Source organism: Macaca fascicularis, chromosome 5 (genome assembly GCF_037993035.2).
Source record: "Macaca fascicularis isolate 582-1 chromosome 5, T2T-MFA8v1.1".
NCBI lineage: Eukaryota > Metazoa > Chordata > Mammalia > Primates > Cercopithecidae > Macaca > Macaca fascicularis.
Window position 1 is genome coordinate 51722999 of NC_088379.1, and position 12074 is coordinate 51735072.

The 12074-nt window shown below is 36.8% G+C and overlaps 1 pseudogene; it reads right to left on the bottom strand.

Moving 5' to 3' along the window:
- Positions 1 to 8874: 8874 nt before the first annotated feature.
- On the bottom strand, positions 8875 to 11146 carry LOC107129676 (heterogeneous nuclear ribonucleoprotein A3 pseudogene; annotated as a pseudogene).
- Positions 11147 to 12074: the final 928 nt, after the last annotated feature.

The window sequence follows — 12074 nt, forward strand, 5'->3', positions numbered from 1 at the left end:
CACATACAATTCTTACCAAAATGGTTATTTCTTTTATATGCTGATTTATCCTAATACTGGCATATTGCATTCTTCTGGACCACATTTTGAAATGCTCTCACTTGGATCCCTACTTCCAAGAGACCTAAGTTGCCTGGACATAAAGATAAGATAGAAGGAATCCAGTTGTCCAGAAGGTAGTAAAGACCATCTCTAGAGCATGTGGGGAAACTTTTTCTGGTTTGGCCTAGCCCATATCCACTCTCTGAATTCTTATACTCCTCCTTATACCTGTGATGTTTTCTAAATAATGAATAGCCTAACTTGGGAGGCAACTTACACTTGCTGTCTCTTTTCTATTTTTTAAAATAGAGGTGGGGTCTCACTATGTTGCCCAGGCTGGTCTCAAACTCCTGAGATCAAGTGATCCTCCTGCCTTGTCCCCCCAAAGTTCTAGGATTACAGGTGTGAGCCACCATGCCTGGGCATGTCTCTTAACTTTTCCTCAGTTTCTGAAGTTTTCCATAGCATTAGAGCAATACAGGCACTTTCCTGTCTATGATGTTGCGGTGGGAAGATGTTTAATAGCATTCCCAGGGATATATAAAACCACAAGGTAAGTTGGTTTAGTTTCCCAAAAGTCAAGCTATTATTTCCTAAAATTCTCCAGTTTAGCTTGGGCTCAGTGGGGGTAGTTCTGCTGCTCTACCTGGTGACCACTGGAGCTAGAGAGTATTTAAGATGGAGTGTTTGAGATGGATTCTTTCTAATATGTCTGTTGCCTCAGCTTCAAGGGCTGCGAAAGCTGGTGGTTAGCCAGGCATTTCTCTCTCTCTCCACATAGTCTCTCCATTAGGTAGCTGAATCTTTTTACGTGATGGCTCAGGGCACCAAAAGAGAGCGTTCCAGGAGGACAAAACTCATTGTGAAAGTACTTACTAAACTTCTGTTTGCATGGTACTTGCTAATACCCCATTGGGCAAAGGAAGTCACATGCCCCAGCCTAAGGTCAATGTGGAAAGGACTTGAATACTGAAGACATGATTCACTGGGAGTCACTAATGAAGTAATGTGTCATGAATTTTAAAGATGAAGCATGTAATTTCAAGATAACTTTACTCTTATGGTGGGGCCAGGACTCAACTATACTGGATAGTGCATTTCCTTTTTACTGTTGCTGAGAACCAGTCTAAGCCTGTTTAGTATGCACAACTATTAGCTTCTTTTTGGTATATCTTGGGAGTTGTTAATGATTGGAGGTAATGAGGGTTAATTACTCTCTCATAACCTTGTATCAGGTTACTAGGAAAGCAAGTCCCAGACCAAATTCTGCTATTCGCATAGAGTAGCATGTCTGAAAGCAGGCACAAAACAATCCTAAACTACTCTGTAAACATCATTTAGGGATCTAGCCTAGGGCTCTATTCCTAAGGATGTAGGTTCCAGAGCTCACTAGAATCTTACAACCTCTTTGTGTAAGCATGGAGAACATCCATAAAATATTTCTGATTTCCCAAATGAAAGCCGAATTTTTATTATCAATTAACCAGCCACAAATTCCACCAATAAAAACCAACATCTAACATTAGGCTGATTAGAAAAGCTCCAGCTTTGATGGAAGAAAATAATGACTAAAGACCTTTTAGTCTTTTCTAGTGTATGACCTTTCTAATAAAATTAGCTAATCATCCCTAGAGAGTAGATTTATGATCAGGGCAATATCCTGTAACAAGAGTGTAACTGTAACTGACACACAAAATCTATACTAAAGAATATTAAAATAAAGTGGGGATAAGTTGGTCAAAGGGTGCAAAGTTATAGTTACACATGATAAATAAATTCTGCTAATCTATTTTGCAGCAAGAGATTAGATACTAAATATTCTCCCCATAACAAGGATGATAAATATGTGAGGCAGTGCGTATATTAATTACTTTGATTTAATCATTTCACAATGTATACATATATCAAAACATCACTTTGTACACCATAAGCATATGCATTTTTAATTTGCCAATTATACCTTAATAAAGTTGGGGTAAAAAATTATAGATACCGTAATATGTGCCTTTAAGGATGCTTTGGTGGAAAAATTGGAGAAGCCTTCACCAACTTCACCAGAAAATTAGGACCTTGAGGATTATGCCTTGTGAATGAATTGCTTCCGAGAACAGATTGGAGGAGCCTTCACCAGCTTCACTAGAAAATTACGACCTTGAAGATTGTGTCTTATGGATGAATTGCTTCTGAGAACAGCAGCATCCCAGTTCTCAAGGAACTGTTTCCAAAACAAATCTAAGTTTCGTGCACATATGAAAAATCCATAATGTTAAAAACATTTTATAAAAATTTTCTTGTATTTTAATTGTTTATTTTCAAACACACACACAAGTAGAAGCTATACCCTTCACTCAGTTCAGTGACTATCAGTATATGACCACAATGCTTTATCTCTAACCCCCTGTCACTTTCCTTCCTGCTCTTTACACTAGATATGTTATTTAAAAGTAAATCCCAGATATAATGTCATTTCATCTCTAAGTACTTCAGTGTATATTTCTAACAAGGGATAAGAGTTCCCATTAGCCTAAGAATAATACTATTAATACACCTAAAAATGAACAATTCCTCCACGTTGTCAGTGTTCAAATGTCTCTGAATTATAAATGTGTATTCATAATTGCAGATGCTCCTTGACTTACAGCAGGGTTATGTCTTGGTAAATCCATCATACGTTGAAAATGTTTTAAGTCAAAAATGCATTTAATATACCTAATCTACTGAACATCATCGCTTATCCTAGCTATGTGCTTAAATGTGCTTAGAACACTTACATAAGCCTGCAGTTGGGTAAAATCATTTAACACAAAGCCTATTTTATAATGGTGTTTAATATCTCATGTAATTTATTGAGTACTGTTCTGAGAGTGAAAAACAGGATGGTTGTATGGGTACTGAAAGTATGGTTTCTACTCAATGCACACCAAAAAATCGTTAAGTCAGGGATCACCTGTAGTTTGATTCAGGACTCAAACAAGATTGCATTTGGTCGATATGTATCTTGGGCCCTTACACATCCTGCAAATTGGTAAATCCAGAGCAGGGTTTTTCAACCTCAGCACGCTTATCAATTATTTGGATAATTATTTGTGGTTGGGGGACTGTTCTATATTCTAGGTTGTTTAGCAGCAACCCTGGCCTCTGTCTACTAGATGCCAATAGCACTGGCCTCCAGTGTGACAATGAAAAATGCCTTTAGACATTGCCTAATATGCCCTGGGGGCAAAATTGCCCCAGTTGAGAGCAACTGAATGGGATTTGATCCCATTTGTGTTTAATATTTTGTCAAAAATATTTCACCATTTATATTTCTTGTTGCATCACATTATAAGCACCTCTTTTTGATCATGGGTCCAAGTGCTGGCAACATGATTCATTCATGCCAAAGTTTCCCATTTATCTTTTTTTTTTTTTTTTTTTCCAGGCAGAGTCTCACTCTGTCACCCAGGCTGGAGTGCAGTGGCACGATCTCGGCTCACTGCAATCTCTGCTGCCCAGGTTCAAGCGATTTTCCTGCATTAGTCTCCCGAGTAGCTGAGATTACAGGCGCCTGCCACCATGCCCGACTAATTTTTGTAGTTTAGTAGAGATGGGATTTCACCATCTTGGCCAGGCTGGTCTTGAACTCCTGACCTCGTGATCCACCTGCCTCAGCCTCCCAAAGTGCTGGGATTATAGGCATGAACCACTGGGCCTGGCCAATTTCCCATTTATGCCAAAGGATTTAACAGCTGCTGATGATCATTGCCCAGATCGATTGTTTTATTAGGGATTTCAGGAGAGATTTTCTAATTTTATCTTCTTTCTTCACTTACTTTCTGAATTCTTCTATATAGAAGAACTTTTCTTCCTTAAGTATCTGATTACCATAAAATAATTTCTACAGGAGTGGGAGAATAAGTTTGGTTCATTCTCATTATTTATCATTTTTCTGAAAAATGAATTGGTGTCCAGTGAGTCTTTCTTTTAGTATAACTCTGAACTCATGGCTTTAAAAAATATATTTGATGCATTTTAATCCACTGTGATCATTATTTTTTTTTGATGCTCAAATTGCCCTGTGGGAAATAGGAGCCCCTTAAAGTTTGCTCTTGTCTCTTTGACAAGACCGTGGTCTTTAGTAAGTATTAAATTTTCTGGTATGACAAGGTGTTAGAGGATCATCTCACACAATTCACTTTTGTAGCCGTGAAGTCAGCTATTTTCCTAAGAAGTCTTGGTTTGTTTCACTGGGAGTTGTTATATAGAGATCATGATCTGTGTGCTAGGGGTGCTCGTTGATTTTGAGTTATTATTGCTTCTAGGTTTTTCTGGAGAATAGAGCTTGGAAGTAAGTTTTTCTTTAAAGGGAAAAATTCAATGAGTTCTCATTGATGTTTCTAATCAAATGTAGTATTGTAAAGATTTTTATTTAATTCCTTTGATATACCATTTGCATTTCATCTCACACTAAACATTTTATTTCTAACAACTTAATAATTACTTGTTTTTTATTATAACAGATAAGTTTCAAAATAATATTATTATTAGTAACAATATAATTATTGAACATAGTTTAGGATTTCCTTGCAGTCATTTTTATTCTTAGGATATATACCTTTGGGGAGAGAGAGAGTGTTTCAAATTCATATGTTGAAACTTGATTACCAGTGTGATAATATTAAGGGTGGGACTATGTAAAGACACAGCGTTGATGTCCTCAGGAGGATGTAGCAACAGGGTGCCATCTTAGAAGTGAAGAGGAGCCCTTACCAGACACTGAACCTGTTGGCACCTTGATCATGAACTTCCCTGCCTTCCAAACTGTAAGAAATAAATTTCTATTATTTATAAATTACCCAGTCTCAGGTATTTTGTTACAGCAGCAGAAACAAACTAAGATAGCTTATCTGAGTTGGAGGGACACATTCAGACCATGGCAGAAGTCTCGCTTCCATCTCTGCCCCCTCCACTCTATTCCCTCACTTTTCTTAAAGCATGCACCCTCCATGGAGGTGATACTCTTCCCAAGGGGGTAAAAGTTTGTTTGGGTGTTGTGTGAAAAACTTTTAGTAGTCATAATGGTTTGTGGCCCTCCAAATCTCAAAATTACCTAATGAAATCTTGTTTCTTAGTTTTTAATTTCTGTCATTAGAGAGAATTTAAACACTTCAGTTTTTCCTTCAGGAAGATGATAGAAGATTTAGAAGCACTGCTCTACAGGTGATCATCTTGTTATATTCAAGTATCCTTCCATTTAATCAAAATATGTTCATATAAGTAGGCATATGTACAAATATAAGGATTTGTATTTTTTTCTTTCTCAGATAAAAGGGACAAGCCTTATGCATGTGCATACACACTGTCCTGCCCTTGCTTTTTTTCACTTAACAACATATTTTGGAGAAAACTCTATGGCAAAATGATCCCCAGCTGAGAGTAATGCTGTATAACAGTACTGAGAGCTTTCTCGTTTCTTTTTACGGCAGCATCATACCATTTTGTGCAGGTACCATAGTTTATTCAAGCAGTAGCCTATTGATGGGCATTGAGTTGTTTCCAGTCTTTTGCTATTACAAAAGTGCTGCAATAAATGTCCTTATGCTTACTTATATCATTTTGCTTCTTTGCTAGTGTATCTTTGGTAGGATTCTTAAAAGTGGGATTGCTGAGTCAGTGTGTAAAAGTATATGTGATTTTTCTAGATATTGTCCGAATTCCCCTCCTTGGGGATTGATTGTACTTTACATTTCCAACAGCAAGATATAAGGGTGTCTGATTTTCCATAGCCTCACTGCAGAGCATGTTGTTAAATATTTGGAATTTTGCCCATATGTTTAAGAGACACTTACTTTTCTTTTTCTGTGAACTGTATCATTTACCCATTTTTCTACAGGTATCTTCATATTCTTTTCTAACAGTTCTCTATTAGAGATATTAAGACTTGACAAATGATTTATGTTGCAGATCTTTCCCCAGAAACCTCCACAAAGGTTTGTGTTTGCCTTTTGATTTTACTTATGTTATATTATTTTTCAATGCAAAAGTTTCTTTTTTGTGTGTGATCAAATGTGTCCCTTTTCCTTTATCACGTCTGGATTTTAAGTCAAAGAAATTTTCTCCAGTTCCAGATAATGAAAGAGTAACCCATACTTTTTACTAATACTTATGTAGTTTATTCATTTATTTAACATTTAGATTCATTTGGAATTAATTCTGGCATTTAGTGTAAGAAATGACTCCAGTTTTATATTTTTATATGTAACTAACCAGATGTCCATTAGATAGTACATTTGTTCCCTACTGATTTGAGATGCTGCCTTTATAGCATTCTAAACTTCCATATTCAGTGTTGTATACTTTTGAATTTTAATTTATTTTTCTATTGATCTATCTACCAATTTGTATGCTTATACTGAAGGCTTCATGATATGTTTTAATATCTGTGGGGCTAGCCTCCCTTCCCCATTTATTTTTAATTGTTTCCATTGATATTATTGCTTGTTATTTCAAATAAGATATATAGTTAACTTGTCTAGCTCTGAGAAAAAAGTGATATATACAGGCATACTTTAGAGATATTGCAAGTTCAGTTCCAGACCACTACAATAAAGAGAATATCACAATAAAGGCAGTCACATGATTTTTTGGCTTCTCAGTGCATATAAAAGTTATATTTACACTATAGTATAGTCTATTAAGTGTGCAATTGTATTATATCTGAATAAATAATGTATATTTCTTAATGAGAAAAAATACTACCATCTGAGCCTTCAGCACGTGGTAATCTTTTTGTCGGTGGAGGGTCTTGCCTCATTGTTGATGGCTGCTGACTGATCAGGGTGGTGGTTGATGAAGGTTGAGGCAGCTGTGCAATTTCTGAAAATAAGACAACAGTAAAGTTTGCTGCATTGATTGGCTCTTCTTTGATGAAAGATTTCTCTGTAGCATGCGATGCAGTTTGATAACATTTAACCCACAATAGAACTTTCATAATTAGAGTCAATCCTCTTAAACCCTGCCCTTGCTTTATCAACTACATTTATGAAATATTCTAAATCATTCCAATTTTAGTATATGTGCTGCCAAAGCGAGCACGAAATATTCTAAATCATTTGTTGTCATTTCAACAATGTTAACAGAATCTTCACCAGGAGTAGTTTCCATCTCAGGGAACCACTTTCTTTGTTCATCCATAAGAAGCAACTCCTCATCTCTTCAAGTTTTTATCGTGAAAGTGCAGCAATTCAGTCATATCTCCAGGCTCCCCTTCTATATAGTTCTCTGGCTACTTCTGCCATATCTGCAGTGACTTCCTCCACGAAAGTCTTGAACCCTCAAAAATCATCCAGAAAGGTTGGAATCACCTTCTTCCAAACTACTATTAATGTTGATATTTTGTCCTTTCGGGAATCTGGAATGTTCTTAATGGTACTTAGAATGGTGAATTCTTTACAGAAGGTTTTCAATTTACTTTTCTAAGATCCGTCAGAGGAATCACTATGTATGGCAGCTCTAGCCTTTCAAAAAGTATTTCTTAAATATGAAGACTTGAAAGTTGCAATTACTCCTTGATCCATGGCCTGCAGAATGGATGTTGCGTTAGCAGATGTAAAAACAACATTAATCTTCTTGTACATCTCCATAAGAACTCTTGGGTGACCAGGCACATTGTCAATAAACAGGGATATTTTGAAAGGAATTTTTTTTCCTGAGTAATAGATCTCAAAATTGGGCTTAAAAATATTCAGTAAACCATGCTGTAAACAGATGTGCTGTCATCCAGGCTTTGTTTTTCCATTTATAGAGCACAGGAAGAGTAGATTTAGCATCATTCTTTTAAAATAAACTATATATGAATTTATTAATAATTTTATTAATAAATGTTATTTTATTTTAAAATAAAACTGATTTTACTAATACATTTTATTAATAAACTTTATGTGAATAAAAGAACTTGAGACAATTTAGCTCAATTTTAATAAAATGTTTCCCAAGCATTACTTTGACCAGGTACCCAGGTTTAAGTTATGAACATTGACAGTGTCCATTATATAACCACACTTGAAGTTACTAAGGACTTAACCATTTTCTAGTATTAGCCTATTTTCTACACTGCTTTTCACATATATGCCCCTTAACAAATGTAATGTCTGTTACATTTATTGGTTTCTGACTGTTTCTGGAAAACTGCACTATGTATGAAGACCAATTTCCATGCTGGCATTGCATGCATCCAAATATTAATGCACAGAGGCACAGAATTAGAGCAACAAGAGAGCATAATTAAACACTAGCATGCTCCATTCCCCCGTTTATTGCTTATTTTGCTTAGTACTTCTTAAAACAAAAATAAGAATCTTGAATTCAACGTTCAACTGCCAAAGAAAGAATAACAGCAGGGCACATACTCAGGGCTTGAAATTGTAAGCACTAGCTGGTGCCAAACACAGAGGACATTTATATATACACACACACACACACACACACACACACACATGTATATACATATATACACACACACATATACACACACACATATATATACACACACGTATACACACACACAACCTTATTATCTAAAACTCTTCTCAACTAGGGCCTTCCAAACAAATTGGTAGCAACATGATTTATGTTGAAATATACACAATAAATAACAGTATGTTCTTTGGGAATTTAAGAACTCTGATTATCCAAATTTGAATTCAGGTCTGTAGGAAGTGAGAAGCTTGTACGAAGCAACTGTGCTACATTTCTGCTGCAGTTAGATTATTTTGGACAATTACACCTAAACTATCCTTGGTTTCATCCAGCAAAATGTATAGTGTACAAACAGGAAAGAATGCCAGCCAGTTAGGGGTTTAATAATGCATGATTTTTATTCTCTTGCTCTGAGAACTTGTATAAAAACATTTAAACTAAGAAAAATAACTCAAGATGTATGGACCTCTTGTGCTTTATAAAAGAAAAAAAGGTACCTACTAATTTGCTCAGATATAGCAGACTTAATGGTCCTATATTTTGAAAAGATTTTAAGAATGGTTTCTAATATAGGAGAGGGAAAACATCCACTATCCCTTTTCAGAATTTAAATGGAGGGCAGTAAACATTCTTTACACCCAAAACCTATGGCAGCAGTTCAGATTTGACCAAGGTAAATGTAGAATGGAGATGTTCTAAACACAGCTAGGACTCAGCAAGTCTAACACACTAAAATCATATGATTACATTTTAAAAGAAAATACACAACAACCAAATAGAAATTTTGAGATTTTTTTTTCATTTGAAGGTAATCTTAATGCTACTAAATTCACAAATGCTAATTTAAATACCCAATCCTATTTATCTAAAACATACATTGCAAACACACAGATATCTATTCTCTCCACATGTGAGCGCCCATTCATATCATGGTTTGGAAATGGGGAGAATAGATTCCCTTTAAACTGCAAGTTGGCAAGTCTTTCTTTACAGTTAACTTTAGCAACATTCATACAAAATAATAATTAACAATGATCTTTACTTGTTAACTCACAAGGAAACACCTTCAAAACTGCATTTTGTTAAAGTTTCTATACTAAAATGTAGAAAAACTGAACTACACAAATATTGAAAAGTTAAAAATTCCTTAATTTTTTATTCTCATTACCACTACCACAATTTACAGGGCAATATACCTGATGTAATGAAAAGAAAAAGACAAAGACAAAGCTACAACAGCTAAAAGACCTCAGGAATGTACATCTAATTGACACTACATTGCATTAACCAATAGCTCCACTTTGTGCAAACTGTGGCTATGACAGTCCTGAACATGAAGGGTTTCCTGTTTAAGCTGCAGTAACTTTTCTGACTATGGATCATTGTTCCTTCTGTGGCAGATTTTTACAGTTCCTCTAATGCTTTTGGTGTGACTGTCTCAAAGTAACCTGCAGCTTTCCTGAAAACTCCTCACTCTCTCTCTTGCTGAGAACTGTAGCCCTTTTCTGCTGTTTTTAGAACCTTCTGCTACCATATCTACCACTTCCAACACCAGATCCATAACCACCACCATAGGGACTGCCCGAGCTTCTTCCACCAAAACTGCCCTCTTTTATGGGTCCATAATTTGATTGTTGTTGTCCACTCTAATTTCCAAAATCATTATAGTTCCCACCACCACTATAGTTCCCACCACCAAAATTTCCTCCTTCATTGTGACCATCATATCCTCCACCACCGCCACCATATCGACCACCTTGGTTTCCATATTCTGGTCCACCACCACCCTAGCCCCCTCTACTACTATAACCAGGACCACCGCGGTAGTTGCCACCTTCACCTCCAAGTCCATTATATCCACCATCACCTCCTCCATAACTACCTCTGCTGCCACCTTCTCCACCCCTCTAGCCTCCTCTTCCACCAAAGTTTCCACCACAGCCAAAATTATCTCCAGATCTCCAGAGTTTCCTCCACAACCCGTAAAATTGACAGATCCACCTCCACGACCTCTCTGTGACCCAGCAGACTGCATCTCTTGTTTAGAAAGGGCCTTTTTCACTTCTCAGTTATGCCCATTATTAGTATGGTATTTCTGAACAACAATTTTATCAGCTGTATCATGATCATTAAAGTTACAAAAGCAAATCTTCTCTTTTTTCCACTCTGCCTATCTTCCATAACTTCTTATGGTTTCAATTTTGCCATACTTTTCAAAGTAGTCTCTCAAATTATATTCTTCTATATCTTCTTTAATACCACCAACAAAAATTTTCTTCACTGTTAGAACACCAGGCTTTACAGAATCCTCTGTAGAAACAGCTCTCTTTGGTTCCACTGAACTCCCATCAACCTTGTGTGGTTGAGTACACATTGCTGCATCCACCTCTTCAACACAAGAATAAGTCACAAAATCAAAGCCCCTGGAACATTTGGTTTGGGGGTCTCTTATTACCACACAATCTATCCGTGTGCCCCATTTCTCAAAATGTTCTCTTAAACTATCATCTGTAGTTTCACAGCTCAGATCACCAATAAACAGTTTTCTCAACTGCTCTGGTTCATTTGGATCATGGCCCTCCTCCCCCTGGCCACTGCGATGGCTGGAGTTGGGCTGGGGGTGACCTGGCAGTGGTTTTACTTCCATTTTGAGATATTTAGCATCATTCGTAAGGGCCCTAGGATTTTGGAATGGTAAATATGCTTCAACTTCAACCTACTAATTCAACCTGCTGTATTAGCTCCTAACAAGCGAGTCATCCTGTCCTTTGAAACTTTTAAGCCAAGCATTGACTACTGTCTCTAGCTGTAAAAGTCCTAGATGGTGTTTTCTTCCAATGGAAATCTGTTTCGTTTGCATTGTGTTATTCAGTGTCGCTACCTTCATCGATGATTTTGGCTAGATCTCCTGGATAAGTTGTTGCAGTTTGTGATTCGCACTTGCTGCTTCACTTTCCGCTTTTATGTTATTGAGACAATGTCTTTCCTTAAGCCTCATGAATCAACCTCTACTCTTTTGCTAGTTTCCAACTTTTCTTCTCCAGCTTCCTCACCTCTTCCAGCCCAGCCTTTGTAGAACTGAAGAGAGTTAGAGCCTTGTCCTGGATTAGGCCTTGGCTTAAGGAAATGTTGTGGCTGGTTTGATTGTCTACACAGACAGCTAAAACTTTCTCTAGATCAGCAAGAAGGCTGTTTCACATTCTTATTATTCCTGTGTACACTGGAGTAACACTTTTAATTTCTTTCAAGAACTTTTCCTTTGCGTTCGCAACCTGGCTAACTGTTTGGCAACAGAGGCCTATCTTTTGGCCTGTCTTGGCTTTCAACATGCCTTCCTCACTAAGCTTAATCGTTTCTAGCTTTTGATTTGAAGTGAGAGATGTGCAACTCTCCCTTTACTTTAACATTCAGAGGCCATTGTAGTGTTGTTAATTGGTCTAATTTCAATACTGTTGTGTCTCAAGGCAATGGGAGGCCTGAGGAAGGAGAGAGATGGGGAAATGGCTGATCAGTGGAGCAGTCAAAACATACACAACATTTATTGATTAAGTTCATTGTCTTATATGGGCTAGGTT